Source organism: Saimiri boliviensis, chromosome 1 (genome assembly GCF_048565385.1).
Source record: "Saimiri boliviensis isolate mSaiBol1 chromosome 1, mSaiBol1.pri, whole genome shotgun sequence".
Classification (NCBI taxonomy): domain Eukaryota; kingdom Metazoa; phylum Chordata; class Mammalia; order Primates; family Cebidae; genus Saimiri; species Saimiri boliviensis.
In genome coordinates this window covers 156708017-156725629 of record NC_133449.1, presented here as the reverse complement: position 1 = coordinate 156725629, position 17613 = coordinate 156708017, and positions in this window count along the sequence as shown.

The following is a 17613-nucleotide window of genomic DNA, read 5'->3' as shown; positions in this document are numbered from 1 at the left end:
AAAAAAAAAAAAAAAAACTTTGCAAGTAAACCAAATACTGTGTGTTCTCATAAGTGAGAGCTTAACAATGAGAACACATAGACACAGGGAGGGGACCATCAAACACGAGGACCTGTTGGTAGGTGGGGGGCAAGGGGAGGGAGGGCCTTAAGACAAATACCTAATGTATGTGAAGCTTAAAACCTAGATGACGGTTTAACAGGTGTACCCATCATGGCACATATATGCCTATGTAACAAACCTGCATGTTCTGCACATGTATCCCAGAACTTGAAGTAAAATTTAAAAATAATAATGTAAAACCCCAAAAGATTATGACTTCTGATGCATGGCTTTAGACAGTAGTTCAATTTACCACTTGATGTCACAGAAAATACATTAAATAAAAATATATATTACAACCTAACAACAAAAAAAGAAATGTCTATTCACCTCATTTGCCCTTAATTTTCTGTTTGATATTTTTTTGACACATAGTTTGAGAAAGCATAATTGACTACCAATGGCACATCACAAGATTAATTTCCACTATTTGTAAATGTTCAAGTTTTTCCTCCTGTTATTTATTTCTAGTTATGTACCTCTGGTACATATCGTACCTTATATAATTTTGGTTTTCCTAAATTTTTAAGACTTGTTTTATGGGCTGTGATATGATCTATCCTGGTGAATGTTCTGTGCATATTTGAAAAGAGTATGTATTCTGCTGTTATTAGATCGAATATTCTGTATATGTTGGTTAAGTTTATTTCGTCTTAAGCACAGCTCATATCTATTTTTTTTTTACTGATTTTGTTTCTGGATAATCTATTCACTATTGAAAATAAGTTATTGAATTTCCCTGCTATCATTGTGTCATTGTATATTTCACTATTTAGTTCTGTTAATATTTGCCTTATATATTTGGTGCTACAATGTTAACTGTGTGTAAAAACATGCAGTTTACACACACACACACACACACACACACACACACACATAAACATATACAGATATGCCCACATACAACCATACAATTGTTATATTCTCTTGATTAATTAATCTCTTTATCCTTATATAATGACCTTCTTTGTCTGTTCTGACAGTTCTTGACTCAAAGTCTATTTTATTTCTAATATAAGTATATCCACTTCTCTTTTAATTGTCATTTGCAAGGAATTCCTTTTCCCATCTCTTCACTTTCAGCCTATATATGTGCTTAAAGCTAATGTGAGCTTCTTGTTGGTAGTACATATTTGAATCTTGGTTTTTTTTTTTTTTTTTTTTTTTTTTTTTTTTAACTATTCTGCTACTTTATGTTTTTTATTGGAGATAATCCATTTATATTTTACATAACTATTGACAAATGACTTTAATATTGCCACTTTAAAATTGTTTTCTGGATTTTTAATAGATCGTTTCCCTTTCTCCCTCTCTTCCTTTCTTCGTGATTTGACTATATATATATATATATATATATATATATATATATATATATATATAAAATTGCACTTCAGGTTCCAGGGTACATGTGCAAAACATGTAGGATTCTTGCATAGGTACATACATGGCAATGTGGTTTGCTGCCTCCATTCCCCTGTCACCTATATCTAGCATTTCTTTCCCTGTTATTCCTCCCCAACCTTCCTGTCTCCGACTGTCCCTCTCCTATTCCCCCCAACAGACCCCAGTGTGTGATACTCCCCTCCTCGTGTCCATGTGTTCTCACTGTGTAACACTCACCTATGAGTGAGAACATGAAGTGCTTGTTTTTCTGTTCTTGTGTCAGTTTGTTGAGAATGATGGTTTCCAGATTCATCCATGTCCCTACAAAGCACACAAACTCATTGATTTTTATGGCTGCATAGAATTCCATGGTATACAAGTGCCACATTTTCCTTGTCCAGTCTATCATAGATGGGCATTTAGGTTAATTCCAGGTCTTTGCTATTGCAAACAATGTCACAATGAACATACATGTGCATGTGTCTTTATAATAGAATGATTTATAATCCTTTGGATATATACCCAGAAATGGGATTGCTGGGTCAAATGAAATTTCTATTTCTAGGTCCTTGAGGAATCGCCACACTATCTTGCACAATGGTTAAACTAATTTACACTCCCACCAACAGTGTAGAAATGTTCCTTTTCTACACATCCTCTCCAGCATCCTTTGTCTCCAGATTTTTTAATGGTCACCATTTTAACTGGTGTGAGATGGTATCTCAATGTGATTTTGATTTGCATTTCTCTAATGACTAGTGATGATGAACATTTTTTCAAATGTTTGTTGGCTTCATAAATGTTTTCTTTTGAAAAGTGTCTGTTCATGTCCTTCACCCACTTTTGAATGGGTTTGTTTGTTTTTTCTTTTAAATCTGTTTTTGTTCTTTGTAGATTCTGGATATTAGCCCTTTGTCAGATGGGTAGATTGCAAAAATTTTTTTCCCATTCTGTTGGTTGCTGATTTGCTCTAATGATGGTTTCCTTTGCTGTACAGAAGCTCAGGATTTTAATTAGGTCCGATTTGTCTATTTTGGCTTTTGTTGCCAATGTTTTTGTTGTTTCAATCATAAAGTCCTTGCCTATGCCTATGTCCTGAATGGTTTTTCCTAGGTTTTCTTCCAGGGCTTTTATGGTATTAGGCCTTAAGGTTAAGTCTTTAATCTATCTGGAGTTAATTTGAGTATAAGGTGTCAGGTAGGGGTCCAGTTTCTGCTTTCTGCACATTGCTAGCCAGTTTTCCCAACACCATTTATTAAACAGAGAATCCTTTCCCCATTACTTGCTTTTGTCAGGTTTGTCAAAGATCAGATGGTTATAGATGTGTGGCATTGCCTCTGAGGCCTCTGTTCTGTTCCATTGGTCTATATCTCTGTTTTGGTACCAATACTATGCTGTTTGGATTACTGTGGCCTTGTAGTATAGTTTGAAGTCAGGTATGGTGATGCCTTCAGCTTTGTTCTTTTTGCTTAGAATTAACTTGGCTATGTAGGCTCTCTTTTGGTTCCATATGAAGTTTAAGGTGGTTTTTCCGGTTCTGTGAAGAATGTCATTGGTAGCTTGATGGGGATAGAGTTGAATCTATAAATTACTTTGGGCAGTATGGCCATTTTCATAATAGTGATTCTTCCTAACCATGAGCATGGAATGTTTCTCCATCTGCTTGTGTCCTCCCTTATTTCATTGAGCAGTGGTTTGTAGTTCTCCTTGAAGAGGTCCTTTACATCCTTTGTTAGTTATATTCCTAGGTATATTATTCTCTTTGTAGGCAGCAGTTCATTCTTGATTTGGCTCTATTTAAGTCTGTTATTGCTGTATAGGAATGCTTGGTATTTTTGCTTGGTATTTTGTTATTGGTGTATAGGAATGCTTGGTGTTGATTTTGTGTCCTGAGACTTTGCTGAAGTTGCTTATCAGTTTAAGGCAGTTTTGGGCTGAGAAAATGGGGTCTTCTAAATATGCAATCATATCATCTGCAAATAGAGACAATTTGACTTCCTCCTTTCCTAATTGAATACCCTTTATTTCTTTTTCTTGCCTGATTGCTCTGGCTAGAGTTTCCAATACTATATTGAATAGGAGTGGTGAGAGAGAGCATCCTTGCATAGTGCCAGATTTCAAAGGGAATGCTTCCAGTTTTTGCCCATTCATGATATTGGCTGTGGGTTTGTCATAAACAGGTTTTATTATTTTGAAATACGTTCCATCGATACCTAGTTTACTGAGAGTTTTTAGCATTAAGAGCTGATGAATTTTGTCAAAGGCCTTCTCTGCATCTATTGAGATAGTCATGTGATTTTTGTCTTTGGTTCTGTTTATATGGTGGATTACATTTATAGACCTGTGTATGTTGAACCAGCTTTGCATCCTAAGATGAAGCCAACGTGATCGTGATGGATAAGCTTTTTGATGCCCTGTTGCAATTGGTTTGCCAGTATTTTATTGAAGATTTTTGCTTCTATGTTCATCATGCATATTGGTCTAAAGTTTTCTTTTTTTATTGAGTCTTTGCCGGGTTTTGTTATCAGGATGATGTTGGTCTTATAAAATGATTTGGGAAGGATTCCATCTTTTTGGATTGTTCGGAATAGTTTCAGAAGGAGTGGTACCAGCTCCTCTTTGCATGTCTGGTAGAATTCGGCTTTGAACCCATCTGGACTTGGGCTTTTTTTTGGTTGGTAGGCTATTAATTGCTGCTTCAACTTCAGCCCTTTTTATTGGTCTATTCGTGGTTTCAACTTCTTCCTGGTTTAGGCTTGGGAGGGTGCAAGTGTTCATGAATTTATCCATTTCTTCCAGGTTTACTGGTTTGTGTGCATACAGTTGTTTGTAGTAATCTCTGATGGTATTCTGTATTTCTGTGAAATCTGTGGTGATAGCCCCTTTATTGCTTTTTATTGCATCTATTTGATTCTTCTCTTTTCTTTTCTGTTAATCTGCCTAGCGGTCTATTTTGTTGATCTTTTCAAAAACCCAGCTCCTGGATTTACTGATTTTTTGAAGAGTTTGTTTTGTGTCTCAATCTCCTTCAGTTCTTCTCTGATCTTAGTTATTTCTTCTGCTAGCCTGTGAGTAGTTTTGATCTTGCTCCTATAGCTCTTTCAATTTTGATGACAGGGTGTCAATATTAGATCTTTTGTTATTTCCAATGTGGACATTTATTGCCAAAAATTTTCCTCTAGACACTACTTTAAATGTCTCCCAGAGATTCTGGTATGTTTTGTCTTCATTCTTGTTGCTTTTGAAGAACATCTTTATGTCTGCCTTCATTTCATTGTTTATCCAGTCAACATTCAAGAGCCAGTTGTTCAGTTTCCATGAAGTTGTGCATTTTTGGGTTAGTTTCTCAATTCTGAATTCTAATTTGATTGCACTGTGGTCTGAGAGACTGTTTGTTATGATTTCTATTCTTTTGCATTTACTGTGGAGTGATTTATTTCCAATTAGGTGGTCGATTTTAGAGTAGGTGCAATGTGGTGCTGAGAAGAATGTATATTCTGTGTATTTAGAGTTGAGAGTTCTGTAGATGTCTATTAGGTTTGTTTGGTCCAGATCTGAGTTCAAGTCTTCGATATCCTTGTTAATTTTCTGTCTCATTAATCTGTCTAATATTGACAATAGAGTGTTAAAGTCTCCCAGTATTATTGTGTGGGAGTCTAAATCTGTTTGTAGGTCGTTAAGAACTTGTTTTATATACCTGAGTGCTCCTGTATTGGGTGCATATATATTTAGGATCATTAGCTCTTTTTGTTGCATTGATCTTTTTACCATTATGTAATGCCCTTCTTTGTCTCTTTTAATCTTTGTTGGTTTAAAGACTATTTTATCAGAGACTAGCATTGTAACTTCTGCTTCTTTTTTTCTCTCCATTTGCTTGGTAAACCTTCCTCCATCCCTTTATTTTGAGCCTACATGTGTCCTTGCATGAGAGATGGGTTTCCTGGATACAACACATCAATGGGTTTTGACTTTTTATCCAATTTGTCAGTCTGTGTCTTTTGATTGTGGCATTTAGCCCATTTACATTTAAGGTTAATATTGTTAAGTGTGAATTTGATCCTGCCATTTTGATGCTAGCTGGTTGGTTTGCCTGTTAGTTGACGCGGTTTCTTCACTGTGTCTATGCTTTTTGCCATTTGGTATGTCTATGTAGTGGCTGGTACTGGTTGTTCCTTTCTATGTTTAGTACTTCTTTCAGGAGCTCTTATAAAGTAGTCCTGGTGGTGATGAAATCTCTCAGCAATTTCTTGTTCGTAAATAATTTTATTTTTCCTTGGCTTATGAAGCTTAGTTTGGCTGGATATGAAATTCTATGCTGAAAGTTCTTTTCTTCAAGGATGTTGAATATTGGCCCCATTCTCTCTGGATCATAGAGTTTCTGCTGAGAGACCTGCTGTGAGTCTAATGGACTTCCCTGTGTGGGTAACTGACCTTTCTCTCTGGCTGCCTTTAGCACTTTTTCCTTCATTTCAACCCTGGGGAATCTGAGGATTATGTGCCTTGGGTTTGCTCTTCTTGAGGCATATCTTTGTGGTGTTGTCTGTATTTCCTGGACTTATATATTGGCCTGCCTTGCTAGGTTGGGGAAGTTCTCCTGGATAATGTCCTGAAGTGTGTTTTCCAGCTTCGGTTCATTCTCTCTTTCACATTCAGGTACACCTATCAAACATAGATTAGGTCTTTTCACATAATTCCACATTTCTTGGAGGCTTTGTTCATTTCTTTTCACTCTTTTTTCTCGAATCTTGCCCTCTCATTTTATTTCATTGAGTTGATCTTCAATCTCTGATATCTTTTCTTCTGCTTGGTTGATTCAGCTACTGAAACTCGTGTATGCTTCAGGAAGTTCTCGTGCTGTGTTTTTCAGCTCCATTAAGTCATTTATATTCTTATCTGTTTATTCTCGCTAGCATTTCATCAAACCTTTATCAAGGTTCTTGGTTTCTTTGCATTGGGTTAGAACATGTGCTTTTAGCTCAGAGAAGTTTCTTATTACCCACCTTCTGAAGCCTGTTCCTGTCAATTCATCAGACTCATTCTCTATCCAGCTTTATTCCCTTGCTGTTGAAGAGTTGTGATCCCTTGCAGGAGGAGAGGCATTCCGGTGTTTTCATCTTTTTGCCCTGGTTTCTTCCCATCTCTGTGGATTTAGCTACCTGTGGTCTTTGTAGTTGGTGACTTTCAGATGGGTTCTCTGAGTGGACATCCTTTTTGTTGATAACAAAGTTATTTCTTTCTGTTTTTTTAGTTTTCCTTTTAATTGTCAGGACCTTCTGCTGTGGGACTGCTGGAGGTCCACTCCAGCAGTGATCCACAAGCAGGCAAGACCCTGCTTGCCTGTGGATCACCTGCAGCAGCTACCGAACAGTAAGGGTTGCTGCCAGTTTCTTCTTCTGTTGTCTTCGTCCCAGAAGGATACCTACCAGATGTCAGCCTGAGCTCTCCTTTTTGAGATGACTCTTTGGATATATGGGGGTCAGGGAACTGCTTGAGGTGACAGTCTGGCCCTTATTGGAGCTTAAGGGCTGAGTTGTGAGTTATGTTGTTCTGTTCAGAGCTGCTGGGCAGGTACCTTTAAGTCTGCTGCAGCGGAACCCATAACCACCTTGTTTCCAAGGTGCTCTGTCCTTGACTCAATTCCATGTTCCAGGTACTGTAATCTCTTCTGGGGAAGGTGGGGCTTTATTTTTAAGTTCCTGACATACTGCTGCCTTGTTTCAGAGCTGCCCTGCCCAGCAAGGAGGTAGCCTAGTCACAGTCTGCCAGCAGTGGCATTGTTCAGCTGCTGTGGGCTCTGCCCGGCTACTGTGTGAACTTCCTTGTGGTTTTGTTTATAGAGGTGTAGTTAGAACTGCCTCAGTAATGTCAGTCTGCCTTAGTAATGGTGGATTGCCTCTGTAATGGTGGACTGCCTCAGTTATAGCAGACTGCCTCAGTAGTAGCAGACTGCCTCAGTAATGGAAGACTGCCTCAGTAGTAGCGGACTGCCTTGGTAATGGCAGATACCCTTCCCCCAGCAGAGTTGGACCATCCTGGGTCCAGCTGCACTTGCTGTAAAACACTCAATCCAGAGTGATTCAGATTGCTGGTCTTTGTAGGGGTGGGACTGCTGAGCTATATCACCTGTCTCCCTGTTTCAGCCCCCTTTTTTTCAGTTGAATGGGCAGCTCTGTCTCCCAGGTGCTCCAGTTGCCAGTTGAAATAGCCACCCAGATTTGTGTCCGTTTTTGTGCAGACCTGCTGCGGCAGCTGATACAGCCATGCTGGAAACTCTTGGTGTTTTCAGCCCAGGAATCTCCTGGTATGGAGGCAGTAATAACTCATTTGGAAATGTGGTGTTCACTCACACTCTGCATTGTCCTCACTGGGAACTTCACTCCAGAGCTGTTTCTATTCAACCATCTTTGATCCACCCCGCCTTGATTTGACTTTTTGTACTGGTATGCTCTGATTCCTTTTTCTCAATTTTTCGTGTATCTACTATAGATTTTTTTTTTCTTTTTGGTTACCATTAGGCTATCATAAAACATCAAATAGTTGTAACAGTGTATTTTAAGCTGATAACAACTTAACTTTAACCACATATAAACTCAACACTTCATCAATTCTTCCCAATATTTTATGGCTTTTTTGTGTGTTTTGTCCTTACACAGGGTCTCACTTTGTTACCCAGGCTGGAGTATAGTGCCACAAACATGGCTCATTGGAGGCTGGACCTCCTTTGTGCTCAAGCAATCAGCCCACCTCAGCCTCCTTAGTATCTGCTACCACAGGCATGCACCACCATACCCAGCTAATTAAAAAAATAATAATAAAATTGTAGAGATAGGGACTCATAATGTTGCTCAGGCTGAGCTCAAGTGATCCTCCTGCTTTGGCCTCCTGAAGTGCTGAGATTACAGGTATGAACTACCATGCCTGAACCATGTTAGTTACTAAATGTCACAATTTATGTGTTGTTATATTCTATATTAATTAATAATTTATAATTATTTTATTTTTTAACTTTTATACTAGAGTTAAAAGTGCTTTACACACTACCATTGCAGTATTAAATTATTCTGAATGTGAATTTTTTTACCTTTACAGTGAGCTTTATGCTTTTGTACCTTTTCATACAGTTAGTGTCCTCTCTTCAATTTGAAGAAGTCCCTTAGGTGTTTCTTGCAAGGCACAATAGTGGTAATAAATTTCCTCAGCTTTTTTTTTTTTTTTTTTTTTTTTTTTTGGTATGGGAAAGTATTTCTTCCTCAGTTCTGAAAGACAGCTTTTCCAGATATTCTTGGTTGGCAGTCTTTTTTTTTTCCTTTCAATACTTGTAATATGTAATCCACTCTCTCCTGGCTTGCAAAGATTTTGCTGAGAAATCAGCTTATGGTCTTATTGTTACTTTCTTGTGTCTCAGTCCATTTAGTGTTGCTATAAAATAATTATTTAGTGTGGGTAATCCATTATTTTTTAAAAGATTTATTTTACTCATTATTCTGCAGGATGTATAAGAAACATGGTGCTGGCATCTGTATCTGGTGAGGCCTTTGCCTGCTTCCATTCATGGCAGAAGGAGAAGGAGAACCAGTGTGTGCAGAGATCAGATGGTCAGAGAAGAAGCAAAAGAGCAAGAAGGGAGATGCCAGGCTCTTTTTAACAACCAGTTTTAGTGAAAACTAATAGAATAAGAACTCACTTATCGTCATGAGGATAGTCCCAAACTATTCATGAGAGCTCCACCTCCATGACTCAAATATCTCCCATTAGGCCCTACCTCCAGTACTAAAAATCAAATTTCAACATGCATTTTGGGGAAACAAGAATCCAAAGTATAACACCTTATATGTGATAAATTGCTTTGATCTTGTTGCTCTCAAAATTTGCTTTGCCTTTGATTTTTGAGAATTTGATTATGTCTTCATGAATATTTCTTTATGTTTCATCTCTTCGAAGTTCTTTGGGATCCACATGTTTATTTCTCTCAAGATTTGTGAAGTTTTCTGTCATTATTGCTTTAAATAAGCTCTCTTCCTTTTTTTTCTCTCACTCCACTACTTCTTTGATTCCCATAATGCAGATAACTGTTTGCTTGATGGTGTCCCATAACAACCATAGGCTATCTTTACTCTTTTTTATTCTATTTATTTATGTTATTCTTCTGACTAATTTCAAATTACCTGTCTTCAAGCTTACTGATTCTTTCTTCTGCTTGTTCATGTCTGCCATCAAAGCACTCTATAACATTTTTTGGTTCAATCACTATCTTATCTTCTAGAATTTCTATCTGAGTATTTTTATGGCTTCTGTCTCTTTGTTAAGTTTTTTTTTTTTTCCTCTTGTATTATCTTTCTGATATCATTTAGTTGTCTGTGTTCTCTTGTATCTTGCTGAGCCTCTTTAAGAGAGTTATTTTGAATTTTTTATCAGGCAGTTCATAGATCTTCATACCTTTAAGGTCAGTTGCTGGTACTTTATTTTGTTCCTTTGGTGGTATCATGGTTCCCTGGTCATTCCTATTTTTTATTGAACTGAATGGTTGTCTGCACATTTGAAAAAGTATGCCCCTTACAGACTGCCTTGCACAGGGAAGACACTTTACCAGACTGGTCTTGGCAGGGAAAGAGGTACATAGGTAGGCTTATTGCTCTTTGAATGGGCCAGTCTGTTGCTTGGGTTAACTAGGGCTGGACTGAAACTTGAGTCTGCATGGGGGCCTGATGCCTGGGTTGGTGGAGATGGGCCTGGAGCATAGTTCCATGAAAGTAGGACTGGAGCTTGTGTTTTCAGGGGCTAACCTGAAGTCCAGGTCCCTGGAGGACAACCTGGCACTGGAATAGGCCTGTAGCCTGAGTCCATGGGAGCAGGCTTAAATCCTGGGTCTTCAGGGTCCAGCCTGGAACCTAGAATCACATAGGTGCTAGGGTTCACTTTAAGGTCTGTGTCAAAGTCAGGTGCTTACTTTACTCTCCTTTCCCCAAGAAGAAGGTATTTTTCTCTAGGCTGCACTGCAGAGGAGGAATGGCACCAGTAGTGTAAAACTGTCCATGCTATCATCTTCAGTTACTCAATTCTGCATTCCAGGTACTGTAATCTCTTATCTGGACTCCTTAGCTCTTGTAAAGGTATTTCCGTGCATAGATGGTTGTTCACATTGATGTTTCTGTGAAGGGATGAACACTAGAGACTTCTTTTCTATATCTTGCTGAAGGCACTCCTTTCAATACAGGCTATTTAATATTTGTTGTTTGTGTTATTTTCACTATTCTCCCTCATTGGATAATGAGATCTTTACAAAAAAGCTAATAAGGGATAAATCTGGATGACCCTGTAAAACTCATATCCTTTTCCTTTTGATAGATTTACAAGATTGAGCTCAGCATGTCTAGGTTATATCCGAAGTCTTTCTCATTGCAACAGAGAACTCTTCTACCAGAAAGCTTCTGTTGTTATACAAATGCACTGTGTACTAATAAATAAGCCCTCAAAAAAAAAAAATCCCTGATTTGTAATATGCCAATTCTGAGGTATAAATGCTCTCTCTGTGCCAATATCAAGCTGACAATGTAGTCACTGAAAGCACTGCTGGGAAGAGACAAATATAATTGGCTTCTCTGATACAATATAAGACTGCTCCAGTAAACTACTGAAATAGTCACATACATGTTCCCTGTCCGGTACATATAACTAGGTAGAGCATATGCCATCTCCTCCTCTCTCTTTTAGGTTGTTGACCATGATGTCTACAAAAAAAAAAAAAAAGCTATGCCTGGCTTAAGTGTTAGGAAATGAGAGTTCAAAAGATTGCATTCACTCTATTACTTCTACATTTTTTCCTAATAAATATTATGTTATGTTTATACTGCTTGACAATAATGGCATGTGACCATGAGTCCTTTGCATGACAAAAGTAATGTCTGACACAAAGACTGTTAAAGATTTAAACATCAAAGTCATATATTTGAGGATACTAGAGATGAAATCCCTTAATCATAATCATAAAAAGTAGATGAACACCTCCTTTGCTTCCCAAGCATTATACTGCATAAGCTTATGAAGCATTTCTGGAGGAGAACTTGATTTTCAGCTATAAATCACCTTTGTTTCTTGGTTTCCTATATTTAAAATGACCTCTAGTGTGATCTTTAAGGACACTGCCAGCTCTGACATTTCTGAATGCTGACCCATATTCAAGGCATTGGCCGGGTTCATTAAACCCTTTCTCCAAAGGTCCATTTTATTTTAAACATAGAAAAAGCAACCTATGAACTAAAAGGCTAAAGCATTGAATAATGATTTTTGTTGTTCTTATCACTGATTAAATGCATTTGGGAAGAATAGCTTGTCAAGAAAGATTATTAGCTTCTTGTACAAACTTGAAATGTAGAGTGGTAAAAATCTGTCAGATGCAGAACTTTATTGTGCCTAAATCTATACCTTAGTCAATATTCATTAAATGGGTCTCTCACTGTTAGCAAATATGTTCTGCCTTGGCATGCACAATTTTTAATTCATTTAACCCAACATTTCCTTTAGCTGCAAGTGATTGCCTTTGGCTATAGGCATTTTTGAAAAGAGCTTAAGGGCATGTTTCTTGCCTGATTTATACCTAAACTTATTTCAAGTTCTCCTCCTCACAGGTTAAATTTCCTCTCAGCTACCTTTGAACTCTTGATATCTGCAGGTCCATTCCTATCAGTTGTGTTGTCAGATGTCCTTCCAGGAAGAGGATGGAAAACTCAGGGGTGGATAGTACAGAAATCTAGACTCTACACAGAACATCTAGTTTCCACGATAGCTAATCAAATCATCAGGAGCCCTTCTAAAAAAAAAGTGGAACAGAACTAGATGGTCTCTAATGCCCTGGCCAGCTTGCATATTCTGTAAATTTCTAGAGCTCAGACATAGGTAATGGATACAGAAAGAATTCTATATATCTTCTTCCCTAGAGAATGGTATGGTAAAGTACAATACCCTAGGTTCAACTGTAAGGAAAATAATACTCAAAATAGATTGGATGTTTGATAAGATCTGGACTTTGGAGTTATGAGTGGTGAAGTAGAATAAAAATAGGATTTGAAATCAGAGAACCAAGATTCCAATATTAACGAGGCCATTGTTTTGTTGTGTGTGACAGCATACATTTGTTTTCTCATCTGAAAATGGGTACGATAGCATCTATAGAGATGTGTTATCTCACTTAGCTCTCATTATACCCCATGCAAACTAAAATTCCCATTTTACTGATGAGGACACCTCAGGCTAAGAGAGCTTACATATTTGTTCACACTTTTGCAGCTTATAAGTGCCAGACATGCAAACTGTGCCCTAGTCTAAAACTAGAGTCAGTGTTCTTCTTAACCGTTCTACACATAAGCCTTTATTCAACACTCCAAAGTTAGAAAAATTTGATTAGTGCTGGCAAATCAAATGCTGTTTTCCACAGCTTGACTAGAACTTTCTTGTTAGTTTAATCATTATTTGCAATTGATCCTCAATTAAGCAACAATTATGTTCAGTTTAAGTTTTTTCAACATTCTTCATTGTCATGCCATTAAGAAAAAGTTTTTATACTGAAAAAGGCTTTGTTATTTTCAAGGGAAATATGTAGAAAAGGAAGTAACAACAAAAATAAAAGATGTGGAGGTATTTACAGTGCAGACAATTGGTCATAATTTCGTGGGCTCTTAGGTTATGTTTTTGTAGATTGAGCATATTGCTTTATATTTAATCTGAACAATAGGCCAGATCAATGCTGAGTGTGTCACGTCTTTCTGGGTGACTGACTATAACACTAGTCCTTCATATCTAATGACAATGGAGAGTGTTTACTGGATGCATTCCTGCACATTATTTCATTTTACCCTTATTTCAATCCTGTGGGAGTAAATGCTAATATTGCAAGCATTTTCAGATGAGAAAACAGAAGTATATTGTCACACACAATAATGATGGCTTCACCAGCATTGAAATCTTTGTTCTCTGATTTCAAATCCTATTTTTATTTTTACCACTCATAACTCTAACTCTAAACTATCCAAACACTTGGAACCTTGTAATAATTACTTTGTGTTAATTTAATATTTTTCTATTACCTTCTTTTAAGTTTCCTTCTTATTTTTTCTTGTATGTAAAAATAGTAAACTAAAACATGCTAAAATTGATCAGGTTCTTCCTCCCCACCCCACAGTACTAAATCAGAAACAATTTTCTTTGTACAGAAAGGTCATAAAAAGCAGGAACAGAGCTTTTCAGATTAGAACACAGTGAGTCTAAGGTTGGATCCCATTATGGTCCAATACTTTGGAATAGAATGTTTTCCACAGTCAAGCTGTTCAGTCTAGTGGCTTGCTGAACTACTTAGAAGTCATCAAGAGAAAGAGGAGCTCATATTTCCGATAAACCAGGGCAAAAATACAGTTGTTGGACGAGACAACTCAGTTAAAGACTTAAGTTGCAAGAGTCATTTGCTAGGTAGTCATAATATATTCTATTTTCTTTTATGTGTTATCTGCATTTAATAATATACATAATCTTTATTGAATATAAATTAATTCAAGTAGTCATGATTAAAAAAAAAAAAAGAACTTTAAGTAGGTACTATTGTTATCCTCATTTCACAGACAGGAAAACTGAGACAAGTCAGTATAAACAGAGTCTTTGGGCAGAGAGTAGAAACCCTAAAAAGCTCACTCTGTTCTCTTACCCTCAGTGAATTTTCACATCTGAAACATGGAATTAATAACATAACCCAACACTACATTGGGTAATATAGGATCTACAAAAGAAAATGAAGTAAAACGCAATCAATAATCAAAATACATGAAAAAGACAAGAGGCACTGTGTACTGTATTACCCACATTGAGTAATAGGGTACACATAAACATAACACAGACATAAGAGCTCTGAGTCCTGCAGTAAAGAAAACTATTGACCTTTTGCCCAGTTTAGAGTTTCCCTAAGTATTTTATAGATTTAGTTAGTATGGGGAGTTCAAAACATCACTTTTCAAACCTATCTACGGTACTAGTACCTTAAACAAGAAATAGAAGAGAATCTGCAATTAATTAAGCACCGATTCTCTTCAAAGCAAACATCACTTCTGAAGCTCAGTAGCTGAGCACACAGCTCCTCATTTCTATTTCTTCCCTTGGAAGATGATTTGTTCCAATTTGATTGTGCCTGTCTAATGATGCCACATCACCCATGTCTTTTTTTTTTTTTCTTTTTTTTTTAATTGCATTTTAGGTTTTGGGGTACATGTGATGAACATGCAAGATTGTTGCATAGGTACACACATGGCAGTGTGCTTTGCTGCCTTCTGTCCCCTCACCTGTATCTGTCATTTCTCCCCATGCTGTCTCTTCCCACCTCCCCACCCCCCGCCCCTCCCCCATTTCCCCCCAACAGACCCCAGTGTGTAGTGCTCCCCTCCCTGTGTCCATGTGTTCTCATTGTTCAACACCCACCTATGAGCGAGAATATACGGTGTTTGATTTTCTGCTCTTGTGTCAGTTTGCTGAGAATGATGGTTTCCAGGTTCATCCATGTCCCTACAAAGGACGTGAACTCATCGTTTTTGATGGCTGCATAATATTCCATGGTGTATATGTACCACATTTTCCCTATCCAGTCTATCATCGTTGGGCATTTGGGTTGGTTCCAGGTCTTTGCTATTGTAAACAGTGCTGCAATGAACATTCGTGTGCACGTGTCCTTGTAGTAGAATGATTTATAATCCTTTGGATATATACCCAGTAATGGGATTGCTGGGTCAAATGGGATTTCTATTTTTAGGTCCTTGAGGAATCGCCACACTGTCTTCCACAATGGTTGAATTAATTTACATTCCCACCAACAGTGTAAAAGTGTTCCTATTTCTCCACATCCTCTCCAGCATCTGTTGTTTCCCGATTTTTTAATGATCGCCATTCTAACTGGTGTGAGATGGTATCTCAATGTGGTTTTGATTTGCATTTCTCTGATGACCAGTGATGATGAGCATTTTTTCATATGTTTGTTGGCCTCCTGTATGTCTTCTTTTGTAAAGTGTCTGTTCATATCCTTTGCCCATTTTTGAATGGGCTTGTTTGTTTTTTTCTTGTACATCTGCTTTAGTTCTTTGTAAATTCTGGATATCAGCCCCTTGTCAGATGGGTAGACTGCAAAAATTTTTTCCCATTCTGTTGGTTGCCGATTCACTCTACTGACTGTTTCTTTTGCCGTGCAGAAGCTGTGGAGTTTGATTAGGTCCCATTTGTCTATTTTGGCTTTTGTTGCCATTGCTTTTGGCGTTTTGGTCATGAAGTCCTTGCCTACACCTATGTCCTGAATGGTTTTGCCTAGATTTTCTTCTAAGGTTTTTATGCTATTAGGTCTGATGTTTAAGTCTTTAATCCATCTGGAGTTAATTTTGGTGTAAGGTGTCAGGAAGGGGTCCTGTTTCTGCTTTCTGCACATGGCTAGCCAGTTTTCCCAACACCATTTATTAAACAGGGAGTCCTTTCCCCATTGCTTGTTTTTGTCAGGTTTGTCGAAGATCAGATGGTTGTGGGTATGTTGTATTTCCTGTGAGGCCTCTGTTCTGTTCCATTGGTCTATATCTCGGTTTTGGTACCAGTACCATGCTGTTTTGATTACTGTAGCCTTGTAGTATAGTTTGAAGTCCGGTAGTGTGATGCCTCCCGCTTTGTTCTTTTTGCTTAGAATTGACTTGGCTATGCGGGCTCTCTTTTGGTTCCATATGAAGATTAAGGTGTTTTTTTCCAGTTCTGTGAAGAAGGTCATTGGTAGCTTGATGGGAATAGCGTTGAATCTGTAAATTACTTTGGGCAGTATGGCCATTTTCACTATGTTGATTCTTCCTAACCATGAACATGGAATGTTTCTCCATCTGTTTGTATCCTCTCTTATTTCGTTAAGCAATGGCTTGTAGTTCTCCTTGAAGAGGTCCTTTACGTTCCTTGTTAGTTGTATTCCTAGGTACTTTATTCTCTTTGTAGCAATTGTGAATGGCAGTTCGTTCTTGATTTGGCTCTCTTGAAGTCTTTTACTGGTGTATAGGAATGCTTGTGATTTTTGCACGTTGATTTTGTATCCGGAGACTTTGCTGAAGTTGTTTATCAGTTTCAGGAGATTTTGGGCTGAGATGATGGGGTCTTCCAGATATACAATCATGTCATCTGCAAATAGAGACAATTTGATTTCCTCCTTTCCAATTTGGATACCCTTTATTTCTTTTTCTTGCCTGATTGCTCTGGCTAGAACTTCCAGTACTATATTGAATAGGAGTGGTGAGAGAGGGCATCCTTGTCTAGTGCCAGATTTCAAAGGGAATGCTTCCAGTTTTTGCCCATTCAGTATGATATTGGCTGTTGGTTTGTCGTAAATAGCTTTTATTGTTTTGAGATACGTTCCGTCAATACCTAGTTTATTGAGGGTTTTTAGCATAAAGGGCTGTTGAATTTTGTCAAAAGCCTTCTCTGCATCAATCGAGATAATCATGTGGTTTTTGTCTTTGGTTCTGTTTATGTGGTGAATTACGTTTATGGACTTGCGTATGTTGAACCAGCCTTGCATCCCCGGGATGAATCCTACTTGATCATGGTGGATGAGCTTTTTGATATGCTGTTGCAATCGGTTTGCCAGTATTTTATTGAAGATTTTTGCATCTATGTTCATCATGGATATTGGCCTGCAATTTTCTTTTCTTGTTGAGTCTCTGCCGGGTTTTGGTATCAGGATGATGTTTGTCTCGTAAAATGATTTGGGAAGGATTCCCTCTTTTTGGATTGTCTGGAATAGTTTCAGAAGGAATGGTATCAGCTCCTCCTTGTATGTCTGGTAGAATTCAGCTGTGAACCCATCTGGACCTGGGCTTTTTTTGGGTGGTAGGCTCTTTATTGCTGCCTCGACTTCAGACCATGTTATTGGTCTATTCAGGGTTTCGGCTTCTTCCAGGTTTAGGCTTGGGAGGTTGCAGGTGTCCAGGAATTTATCCATTTCTTCCAGGTTTACTAGTTTATGTGCATAGAGTTGTTTGTAATAATCTCTGATGATGGTTTGGATTTCTGTGGAATCTGTGGTGATATCACCTTTATCGTTTTTTATTGCATCAATTTGGTTATTCTCTCTTTTCTTTT